Source organism: Littorina saxatilis, linkage group LG2 (assembly GCF_037325665.1).
Source record: "Littorina saxatilis isolate snail1 linkage group LG2, US_GU_Lsax_2.0, whole genome shotgun sequence".
Taxonomy (NCBI): Eukaryota; Metazoa; Mollusca; class Gastropoda; order Littorinimorpha; family Littorinidae; genus Littorina; species Littorina saxatilis.
Window position 1 is genome coordinate 70,247,153 of NC_090246.1, and position 10,769 is coordinate 70,257,921.

The 10,769-nt window shown below is 42.2% G+C and overlaps 1 long non-coding RNA gene across 1 annotated transcript in view; it reads left to right on the forward strand.

The window, feature by feature from the left end:
* LOC138959624 (uncharacterized) overlaps positions 1–10,769 on the forward strand; it is a 345,659-nt gene that overhangs the window by 49,298 nt on the left and 285,592 nt on the right. The window lies entirely within an intron of this gene.

Here is a 10,769-nt window from a genome sequence, read left to right on the forward strand (position 1 = left end):
TACAATCAAAAAACAAATGAACACTGTGACAAAAGAACGATTGTGTGTTTACTGCGTATAAAACATTGTTTTTGTCTTTTTTGTTCTTTGGCTATGTTATAAAACCTTGTAAGTCTTCAAGTTTGGTCGGGTTTTAAAAAAGAAAAACTCGTATCTTGCAATTTTGTTGAATATCGTGAGTTTTAATTGTGACCAACACTATTTAATTACACACAGTAGAGTGGGTGATTTGGTGGTCACGAAGATACTTTCTTCTCATGAACGACTTTTGACAGGTTTGGCACTAAAACCCCGGCTTTTCACCCAGACATATATGCTTGTCCAGACTGCGTTTGTGTGCGTACGATATTTTGCAAACACCACACTGGAAAGGTTTGGTGCCTGCATGCTTGTTCATATGAGACTGGTAATCTACCTGTCGACCAAACCTCTTGTCACAAACTATGCATACAAAACGAGATTCGTTGCCATGTTTCTCACGTTTGTGATTGTCCAATGTTCGCTTGTGTTTGTATGCTGATCCGCATTCGTCACACAAATGGAGGAGACCAACCTTCTTCGGTGTAGAAGTCTGTAAAGGGACTGTCTCACTTATAGTCACCTCACTACTGATGTCTAGGTAGCTGTCGATTACTTCCCCAGACACCTCCCCGGCAGATAGCGTGTGGTCGCTGGTCTCCATCTGTCAAATAAAAACGCTTCAAACGGGTCAGTTTTGCTGTGCATGATGTGCTTTTTCAGCGCGCATGTGCGGGGGGGCGTAGTAGGCACTCCGGCAAAAATGCGGGGGACCTTATCTGGTGTCTGCGGGGGACCTTACCCACTGAGAATCGACTACCACAAAATAACGCTAGATTAGAGCAGCTTATCCACGATGCTGGTGCCCAAAAACGCGCATACAAGGCTGCAAGGAATCGAAGATTAAACTGTGAGTATTAAAATAGTGTTTTAAATGGTAGTTCTAGGTTAATTTGTACGAAATTGAGACCTCTCTGTATAATTTTCACGGACTTCGGCAGAAAATCGAACGCCACTGTTCACGAGTACACAACAAGACATAAGTTACATATTATACATATAGCCTAGGCAATTCTGCTTCAGAATATCTATACTTGATAATGTGATTTGCCACAACGTACCTTCACAGGGCAATTCCTTTGCGAGATAACAATTTTGCTTCCGCGTGCGGGGGAACGAATTGGGTGTTGTTCCTGCGGTGGAAAAAACTAGGCGTGCCACCGTCTACGGCGTGATTATGGCCACTGAATCATTTTCGTGCTGTTCCCATTCCACGAATCTGGGAGGGACCTAAGCTTGGCGGGTCCATAGTTCGGCGTACGGCTCTAAGTACTTCTTCCCGGCGAAGCCGGCTACCCGGCGAAGCGGGTATTCATTCTAGTATTATATATATATATATAACTGGCAGTTTACAACTTCGCTGTTGTGTACAGCCGATTGTTTTCAACTTCGCCGTGTCGTGTATCTGGACTTATATATAGGAGGAAGGGTGCGAACTGAGGTGGGGATAGGGAATTGGGAGGTGTTGAGATGAAGATGGTGTACTTAACGGATGAGGTTCAGTTGCGAGCGACATGTTCCGAGTTTGCCTGGCTTGTGCTGACGTACACCCCCCCCCTCTCCCCCGGGAAAGCGTTGCAGACTGTCTCGCTGATAGCTAAGCGCCCTGGAGACCGCCAAGAAACCTTGAAACATTGCCTGCGTAATGAATTGCGTACACCCTCACTGTCTGGGTCGCTCTGCTTCAGGGGACTTTATACTGGGGAACCATTTTAGTACTCGCACCAAACTGTTGTACTGTTGTTGGTGGTTGGTAATGGGGTCTGGGAGAGAAAGAACGATGTATGTATGTGTGTGTGTGGGGGGGGGCGTGTGTGTGTGTGGGGGGGGGGGGCTTGTGTGTGTATGTGTGTGTGTGTGTGGGGGGGGGGGCTTGTGTGTGTATGTGTGCCGTGTGTGTGTGTGCGTGTGTGTGTGTGCGTGCGTGCATGCCTGTCTACCTGTCTGCCTCTACCAGATGTCTACCTGTCTGTCTGTCTGTCTGTCTGTCTGTCTGTCTGTCTGTCTGTCTGTCTGTCTGTCTGTCTGTCTATCTGTCTGTCTGTCTGTCTGTTTGTCTGTCTGTCAGTGCAGTAAAAACGCATGCATCTGTGAAATGCACAGTGCAATACAACGCACGAGATGTTCATATGATATTACGGTGTTTAGGAGACAACTCAGTCTTAACTGAGACAACTCAGTGCAGTGGGCCCTTCAAGGCCTTTTCAGATTCAGGCGCAACAGTGCAGTCAGTCAGTGCTGTTATCGTGAACAATATTATTGCTGGGTCCACCCAACAGTGAAGTGTATTTTTGTTAGAAAAATAGTATTCTTTTCAATTCGCTTAGCTAGTCTGATGAAGGCCAGAACAACTTCTGTTGGTGTCCCTGTGACAGTGAAGTGCATATTTCCTTTAGCAAAACAGCATCCTCTCCAATTAATGCAGTTACTGCAAAAGCGAGAACGACTGTTTCGTCCTGGCAACAGTGAAGGATACCTTCCAGGGCAGTTGTTTTATTCAGTTCCAGCTACAAAGACTCGGATTTCTGGTCCACTTGGAATCTTCTTTGACGACATGATAGAAGGCCAGGTGCCCAGAGATTGTCAAGAGGAAGCTGTCAACTCTTGTTTTGCTATTTTTGGCCGAGGCTGTGTCTAAGTTGGACTTATGTTCTTGAAGATGAAGCCGCCACAATCTGTTGCAGTCGTTTTCTATAGTTCATGCTACAGAACCTCAAGTATTCTGTCCACTTAGACTAGTCTTTAGGGATGACGGATCGAATGGTAATAACAGTCTAGGAATGAGCAAGTAGAATTACAGCGACTTAATCTTGCTTTTTTGCTGCGGCTCTCTCTTTGTTGGACTTCGGCTTTGTTTGACGGAGTCCCTGCAATTTGTGAACAGAAGCGTTTGTTTTCTGTTACAACTTCTGGCTGACATGAGTTGAATTCCCACTTGGTTAATGAAAACACGAGCAGCTAGGATAGAACATAGAGATTGGACAGTTGTTGAGTGTGTGTATGTGTGTGTGTGCGGTGTGTGTGTGTGTGTGTGTGTGTGTGTGTGTGTGTGTGTGTGTGTGTGTGTGTGTGTGTGTGTGTGTGTGTGTGTTAGCTCTCACTTTCTCTCTCTATCTCTATCTCTATATCTGCTTCTCTCTGTCTGTCGCTCTGTGTGCATATGTTTGTCTGCGTGTGTTTGAGTCGGGGGGGGGGGGGGGGAGAGAGAGAGAGAGAGAGAGAGAGAGAGAGAGAGAGAGAGAGAGAGAGAGAGAAAATGAGTGAGAGAGAGAAAGAGGAGAGAGAGAGAGAGAGAGAGAGATACTGAGAGAGAAAGAGAGAGAAAAAGAGAGAGAGAGAGAGAGACTGAGAGAGAGACTGAGAGAGAGAGAGAAAGAAAGAGAGAGAGAGAGAGAGAGAGAGAGAGAGAGAGAGAGCGAGCTCTGTAGCAGTAACGTATACACGTGACGATCATAATTATTTCTCATGGAATTCTGCGCCAATGGCAAAGACCGAGGTACACATGACTGCGGCGACGGTATACATGTTCAGTGGGCTGGTATTTGTGCTGGTAAAGTTCCCATGCTATCTACTAGACAATCCACATGCACACATCCCGTCGCCAGTCTGACATTTTCATTTGCCTTCGACATTTTGCAATTTGGACATGCTTTGATTTCGTATCAGATGTTATGGCTGGTGTCTCGGTGGGACATCTGTAATAATATTTCAATTTGGTAGACTGTGCACTGGTGCAAATTAAGTGCTCTTTGGTTTTGTTGTTCTCTCTTTTTTGAAAGGGGATTGTGGGTGTTTTTGTTGTTGTTGTTTGTTTTGTTTTGTGTTGCAAGCTGTCCAATTGGTACATCCCTTCCCGTGTGAACGATTCGCGGGCTCCCTATCTCATTGACCTTCACGAAAGTAGTTTGAAAACTGTAAGGCTGTCAGGTTTTGTATGTATTTGGGATGGTCTTATCCCATGTGAAATAGTGAGCAGAATATGTTCAAGTCACGGAAAAGACTGTACCTTTAATCATAGGCTCTGAGCTCTGTTGAATTTGGCGTACTGCCTCTTGAAAATACGTCAGCAGTAAACACTCAAAGCCCAAATGTTCATGTGGCAGATCGTTTGTGCAATGTATTTTGCCTTATCTGCGTCATCCGTGTTGTGTGTGTGTGTGTGTGTGTGTGTGTGTGTGTGTGTGTGTGTGTGTGTGTGTGTCACACACATACACACCCCCCCCCCCCCCCCCACACACACACACGCACACACGCAACAGCAGCAAACAAACAAGACGATGCAGTGAATCAGGAAGAATACTAATTTAAGAAAACAGATTATTACTGAGCAACAGATGGTCAAGACAAATTGAAACATGACAGTGCTAAATTTATTGGGAGGGTCGAAGTTCCCTTGAAAGAGATGCTGTGCGTTTTGGGGATCAGGTGCATTGTAAAAGAAAGCCAAACATATCTCTTTCGTTGAAATAAGTAAAATAAACAAGGTAAAGCAAGAATAATATTTTGGTAAAGAATGTTTCCAATATCTAAAGAGATAACTGATTTAAATATGTGAAAGAAAGAAAGAAAGAAAGAAAGAAAGAAACGCAACACGACGATGTAAGGATTAAAAACAAGGAAACGCACCACTCTTCATATAGAAATACGATAATGTTGTCCCTCCTCCCTCGTACCTTAAATGACTCCACTCTGCTTTTACCTGTTCATTTTGTTGCGTTTTGCAAGAAATCCCTATGTTTGTGTTTCCTTTTACCTCCTTCGGAAAATTCAGAGAAAAATGCCTCGTCAGTTTGGTTCTAAGCAGTCATATTTTACCCATTTACCGCAAGTATAGGAAAAGTGCTTCTACGGGGAGTATGTTCAGAAAAGGACTTAAGAAGTTGTACATGTCTTAAAAGGAAATCTGCTGCATCACAGTATGAAGTCTGTGTTTAGCTGTGCGCCTAAGAAAGCATCTATAAAGAAATAACTAGCAAACATGTCATATGTTTACTGGTTACCACCAATTCGACAAAAGTGCATTGCAGAGACAATCTTTTGGGGAAACAAACCAAACACATCTGGAACTAAAACAATTAACGGTCCGTCCGGTGATGGTTGAGAACTTGCTCTGTCTATCATGTGCAGTTATCACACATTCAGTAACAAATATATGTATTATATTGACAATCTTTTGGGAATTACCCAACATGTTGTTCAGAAGAAATTCAGCTCGGAAAGAAAAGCGTCCCCTGAGGGACGACACACAAAGAAATCATGACAAACCTTGACCTCCTATGATGGTCGAACATTTATCATAAAAGGTTCAACGACCAGGATGGTCTTTACTTAAATTCCCATGCTGTAGTTAACATCGTCATGCCCCGGATGGAAGCTTCAATGAAAGAATAATTTGTGGTTGTGTGGCTTTATCAACAGGAAGAAGCGGGTTCTGCAGCTGGTAATGGAACAGTGATTTCGGGGAACATATCGCGTCGTACTCGTTAATCGTTCCAAGGGGTGTTTTTGGTGTTGAATACCATGTTTCCTGCTGTTGGGGTTTGCTGTTTTGGTTTCTGTGCTTGCTTGGCTCTTCCTTCGCAAAATCGTTTGTTTTTAGAGGTTTGCGAATTGTCCTAAACTTTGTTCAAGTTTTGGAAGGTCGGTGGTCTGTGGTCTGTGACGATTCTGTGAAACCCTTTTGGGATTTGGGATAGCTTGTGAATTCTTCAACACTGAGAATGTCATCGGAAAGGACGTCATTACAATTACAATCTTTGTTTAGTACGTGCGTCACTACAAGACAATGACTCCTTTGGAGGACGGGAATGCCGGCTCCACACAATCCTATCCCCTGTAACAAAAGCGATCAGTAATTGTCTGACGCAAAAAAGAAAAAAGAAAATAAAAAAAAGCGGAATTCTAGCTGGCAGGGTGCTATTGTCAGAAACAGGTCCAGTCTCCAAATTGACGAGGAGTGTGCATTTGTCAGAGTCACTTCCATTGGGGGTTTGGGGGGGGGGGTGGTGGTTGGGGTGGGGGGTGGCGGTGGACATACAAGTTTTACAAGACATTTCAGACCCTTCCAATCAAAATACTTTTTTTTAACTGTGTCAAAAACTTAACTTAAGTTGTCTTAGCTTTGCAGAGATGTTGCTACGATTTATTTTTTTCCGCAAATTTGCCAAAATGGCAATACAAGTGTCGGCATAATTTTTACCGACATTTTGCAAAACTTGGGTTCCCTTTCCCCAACCTCAAAAAATGTGGCAGACCTGCCTAAATGAGAGCAAAATGTTCGGGGATTTGAAATATGACAGCCCTACTTTGGGTTAGAAGGACAGTTTCACACAACAACGAGAACAAGAAGAAAAACAAGTCACGTAAGGCGAAATTACTACATTTAGTCAAGCTGTGGAACTCACAGAATGAAATTGAACGTAGTCCGCCGCTAGTGCAAAAGGCAGTGAAAGTGACGAGCCTGTTTGGCGCGGTAGCGATTGCGCTGTGCTTCATAGCACGCTTTACTGTACCTCTCTTCGTTTTAACTTTCTGAGCGTGTTTTTAATCCAAACATATCATATCTATATGTTTTTGGAATCAAGAACCGACAAGGAATAAGATGAAAGTGTTTTTAAATTGATTTCGAAAATTTAATTTTGATCATAATTTTTATTTTTTTTATTTTTCAGAGCTTGTTTTGAATCCAAATATAACATATTTATATGTTTTTGGAATGAAGACATGATAAAGAATAAGATGAACGTAAATTTGGATCGTTTTATAAAAAAATATTTTTTTTTACAATTTTCAGATTTTTAATGACCAAAGTCATTAATTAATTTTTAAGCCACCAAGCTGAAATGTAGTACCGAAGTCCGGCCTTCGTCGAAGATTGCTTGGCCAAATTTTCAATCAATTTCATTGAAAAATGAGGGTGTGACAGTGCCGCCTCAACTTTTACAAAAAGCCGGATATGACGTCATCAAAGACATTTATCGAAAAAATGAAAAAAAAATGTCAGGGGATATCATACCCAGGAACTCTCATGTCAAATTTCATAAAGATCGGTCCAGTAGTTTACTCTGAATCGCACACACACACGCACACACACACACCCACACACCCACACACACCCACACACACACACACACACACACACACACACACACACACACACACACACACACACATACACCACGACCCTCGTCTCGATTCCCCCTCTATGTTAAAACAGTTAGTCAAAACTTGACTAAATGTAAAAAGTACTTGAATTTGTGATAATGATTGCCTGCTTCCTGTGGTAAAAGCAAACGAACGTAGATTATAGTGTATACAATTGTGTTCAAACAATTCTGTGATTAATTACCATGCTCAATGAACATATTATGTATTCCAAAGAAACGGGGTAAGTATGGAGCGAATACTTCATGTTCTCTCTTTATGCTTTAAATCACAGAAAACAGACACAACCGTCATATAGTGATTGATACGACTTGCTAATACTACACTGAACATACATCTTTGAACTCAAACACAGGGAATGCGGGATATATCTTTAAGTATTACCTGTTAGTTCAGTATATTTACAACCGAAAGCATCTTACAATACCACTTTTTAGTCCACTGTAGCAGACACCCACAACAAGAGCAGTTCAGGGCAAACATTATTCATAATTCAATAGGGAAATGGCTCGTAAGATCGACCATTTTAAGTGTAATGCCCATATCAAGCAAACAAATTTCATTTTGTTCTTGGGGATTGTTCTGTGAACCTTTAACTGAGCATAAAGGAAGCTTTTCAAACGAACAAAAACAACTAGAAATAAATGTATAATTTCAAAAATGAGGTACCTATTTTCCGCCCACTCCATGAAATTCCCTGAGCACTGCATGTCCATTTAATATCATCCCTCTGCTGTTGTGATTGCAATCCTCTTTATAGCAGCTCGTCCGAGAGGAATCGAGGCGGTTGAATGAGCCCTCGTTGCAATTTCAATCGTGTGTTCCCAGTGGATTTGCAAAAAACCCACATCCAAACAACTGTGTTTGTTTAATGCATGTGACACTTAAACGGTGAAGCGTGTGTGTGTGTGTGTGTGTGTGTGTGTGTGTGTGTGTGTGTGTGTGTGTGTTTGTATGTGTGTGTGTGTGTTTGTGTGTGTGTGTGTGTGTGTATATGCGTGTGTGTGTGTGTGTGTGCGTATGTGTGTGTATGTGTGTGTATGTTTGTGTGAGTCTGCATACGTGCGTGTGTGCGTGCGTGCACCAGAGAGAGAGAGAGAGAGAGAGAGAGAGAGAGAGAGAGAGAGAGAGAGAGAGAGAGAGAGAGAGAGAGAGAGAGAGAGAGAGAGAGAGAGAGACAGAGAGAGAGAGAGAGAGAGAGAGAGAGAGAGAGAGAGAGCGCTAAAATTGGAACCTCATTTTCCATCTTTTCTTTCCTTACCTCTTTCGTTTTCCTTCTTCTCTGTAGATTACTTTGCGCTTGTACCTCAACGTGACAAAGATTTTTTGGGCAGCTGGAAATGGCAGGCGACTGAGAGTGGGAAAGGATTTGATTGGTTCGGGTGTGATCTGTTCCCACTCTCCGTAAGGAGTTTCTGAAATGAGTTGACCGTTTTTAACAGTCTGACGTCATCTGCCGATTGATGTTTGAATTTTCTATGTCCTGATTTGTGTTGAACATCGGCGTTGCTGATCAAGATCTAATTAAAGTCGCTTTGTTTTTCTTTTACAATTTTAAACTATTACAACGTGACATGTACTTTTGTGGAAACACATCTAATGCAAAATATAATGTCTACAGCTTTGTTGCGAACCGAAACGATATCCACATACAGTATATCCCCCTCTGTCCCCACATCTACAATTTGCTTATCGGACCAATAGATCTGTGGACGACGCAGTAGCTTTAGCATTGCACTCAGTCCTTCAGCACCTTGAATCTGCCAACTCGTATGCCCGCATACTTTTTCTGGACTTCAGCTCTGCATTCAACACCATTGTGCCATACCAGCTGTTTGAAAAGTTGCAAAAACTCAATGTTCCTGATACATTGTGTAAATGGACACTAGACTTTCTGTTAAATAGAACTCAGGTTGTCAAGATTAATAACATGTTCTCTGCCCCACTCACACTGAACACAGGTGCTCCACAAGGCTGCGTGCTGTCACCTCTTTTGTTCACCCTTTTTACTAATGACTGTGTCTCAAACCATGATTCTGTCTTATTTTTAAAGTTTTCTGATGACACAACTATTGAGGGACTAATTCGCAACTCTGACGAGTCTGCTTATAGAGAAGAGATTAGGGCTTTGGTCGACTGGTGGTTTAAACTGTTTTATTTAACTTTTGTGCATTATTTACAAAAAACGCATATTGAGTAAACAACAACAAGCATAATGCTTATAGTGGTGTTCACTATTTCTAGAAAATTACATATAATATAAATGGCGGCTATTGTACAGTTTAAATGAAAAGCTTGCAAACATGAAAAGAAAATTGAATGAAAATTGTACATCAAAACAAAAATCCGTTTGGGAATACATATATAATATTTATGGTGTTTGCGAGTAAGAGATAGGGAGGGAGAGAGGGAGGGAGGGAGAGAGAGAGAGAGGGGAGAGTGAGAGAGAGAGAGAGAGAAAGAGGGAGAGAGAGAGAGAGAGAGAGAGAGAGAGAGAGAGAGAGAGAGAGAGAGAGAGAGAGAGAGAGAGAGAGAGAGAGAAAGAGAGAGAGAGAGAGAGAGAGAGAGAGAGAGAGAGAGAGAGAGAGAGAGAGAGAGAGAGAGAGAGAGAGAGAGAGAGAGAGAGAGAGACGAGTAGACGTGTCGATTTTGCTTTCACTTTACATGTTTATCTGTTCGAAACGGCCGGACTGTCCAATAAATTCCTGCACTGTTAAAAAGATTTTTTTGTTAATTTTTGTTTGCAAGGAGGGGTTTCCATGAAGTAGAATATCTGTGTGTATGAGGTTGTTGGTTAGTTTGTTGATTGTGTTGTTTCTTGCAGCTAAGTGTAAACGGCATTCTAGTAAGAAGTGTGTTGCAGTTTCTGTTCCATCACCACAGTCGCATACGCTGTTTTCCGCAAGGTGTCGCTCAACTAAGTCTTTCTTTAGATCACTAATATTAAGTCTCATTTTTGTGTGGATTATTTGTGTTTGTCGACTGCCACTGTAGAAGTAAACGGGAATTTGTGTGTCGTCTTTTGTTAAGTAATGTTTAAATTCCCCGAGGGAGTCAGTTAACTGTATTTGTTCAGGTAGTTGGTTCCAGAGTACTGTTGTCGAAGGAAAAAAGGATGTTTTGTACGTTTCTGTTCGATGTGGGGGTATACTTCGTTCTAAGGGGCGGCGTCTGTGGTAGGGGTTGTTGGCTGCTACGAGAGGTGGGAGTGCTGCTTGTAGGTATGGGGGGGTCTTGTCGTGAATAATTTTATGGAACATTGTTAGTTTATGACGGTTACGCCTTTCAGATAATGATTGGAGTCCAGATTCTCCGTAAAGCTTAAAGTGACTGGTTCCGCGGACAGCTCCGATGATTGTTCGTATTGCATCTAGGTTTAACTTTTCGAGTTCATCTGTTAGGGTTTTGCTGCAATTGTCCCATATTATGTCGCAATAATCAAAGTGTGGTAGAATGAAGGATTTAAACATAATTTCCAATGATTTTCGACTCAGTCTATATTTGTCGACTGGTGCGATGCTCACAAC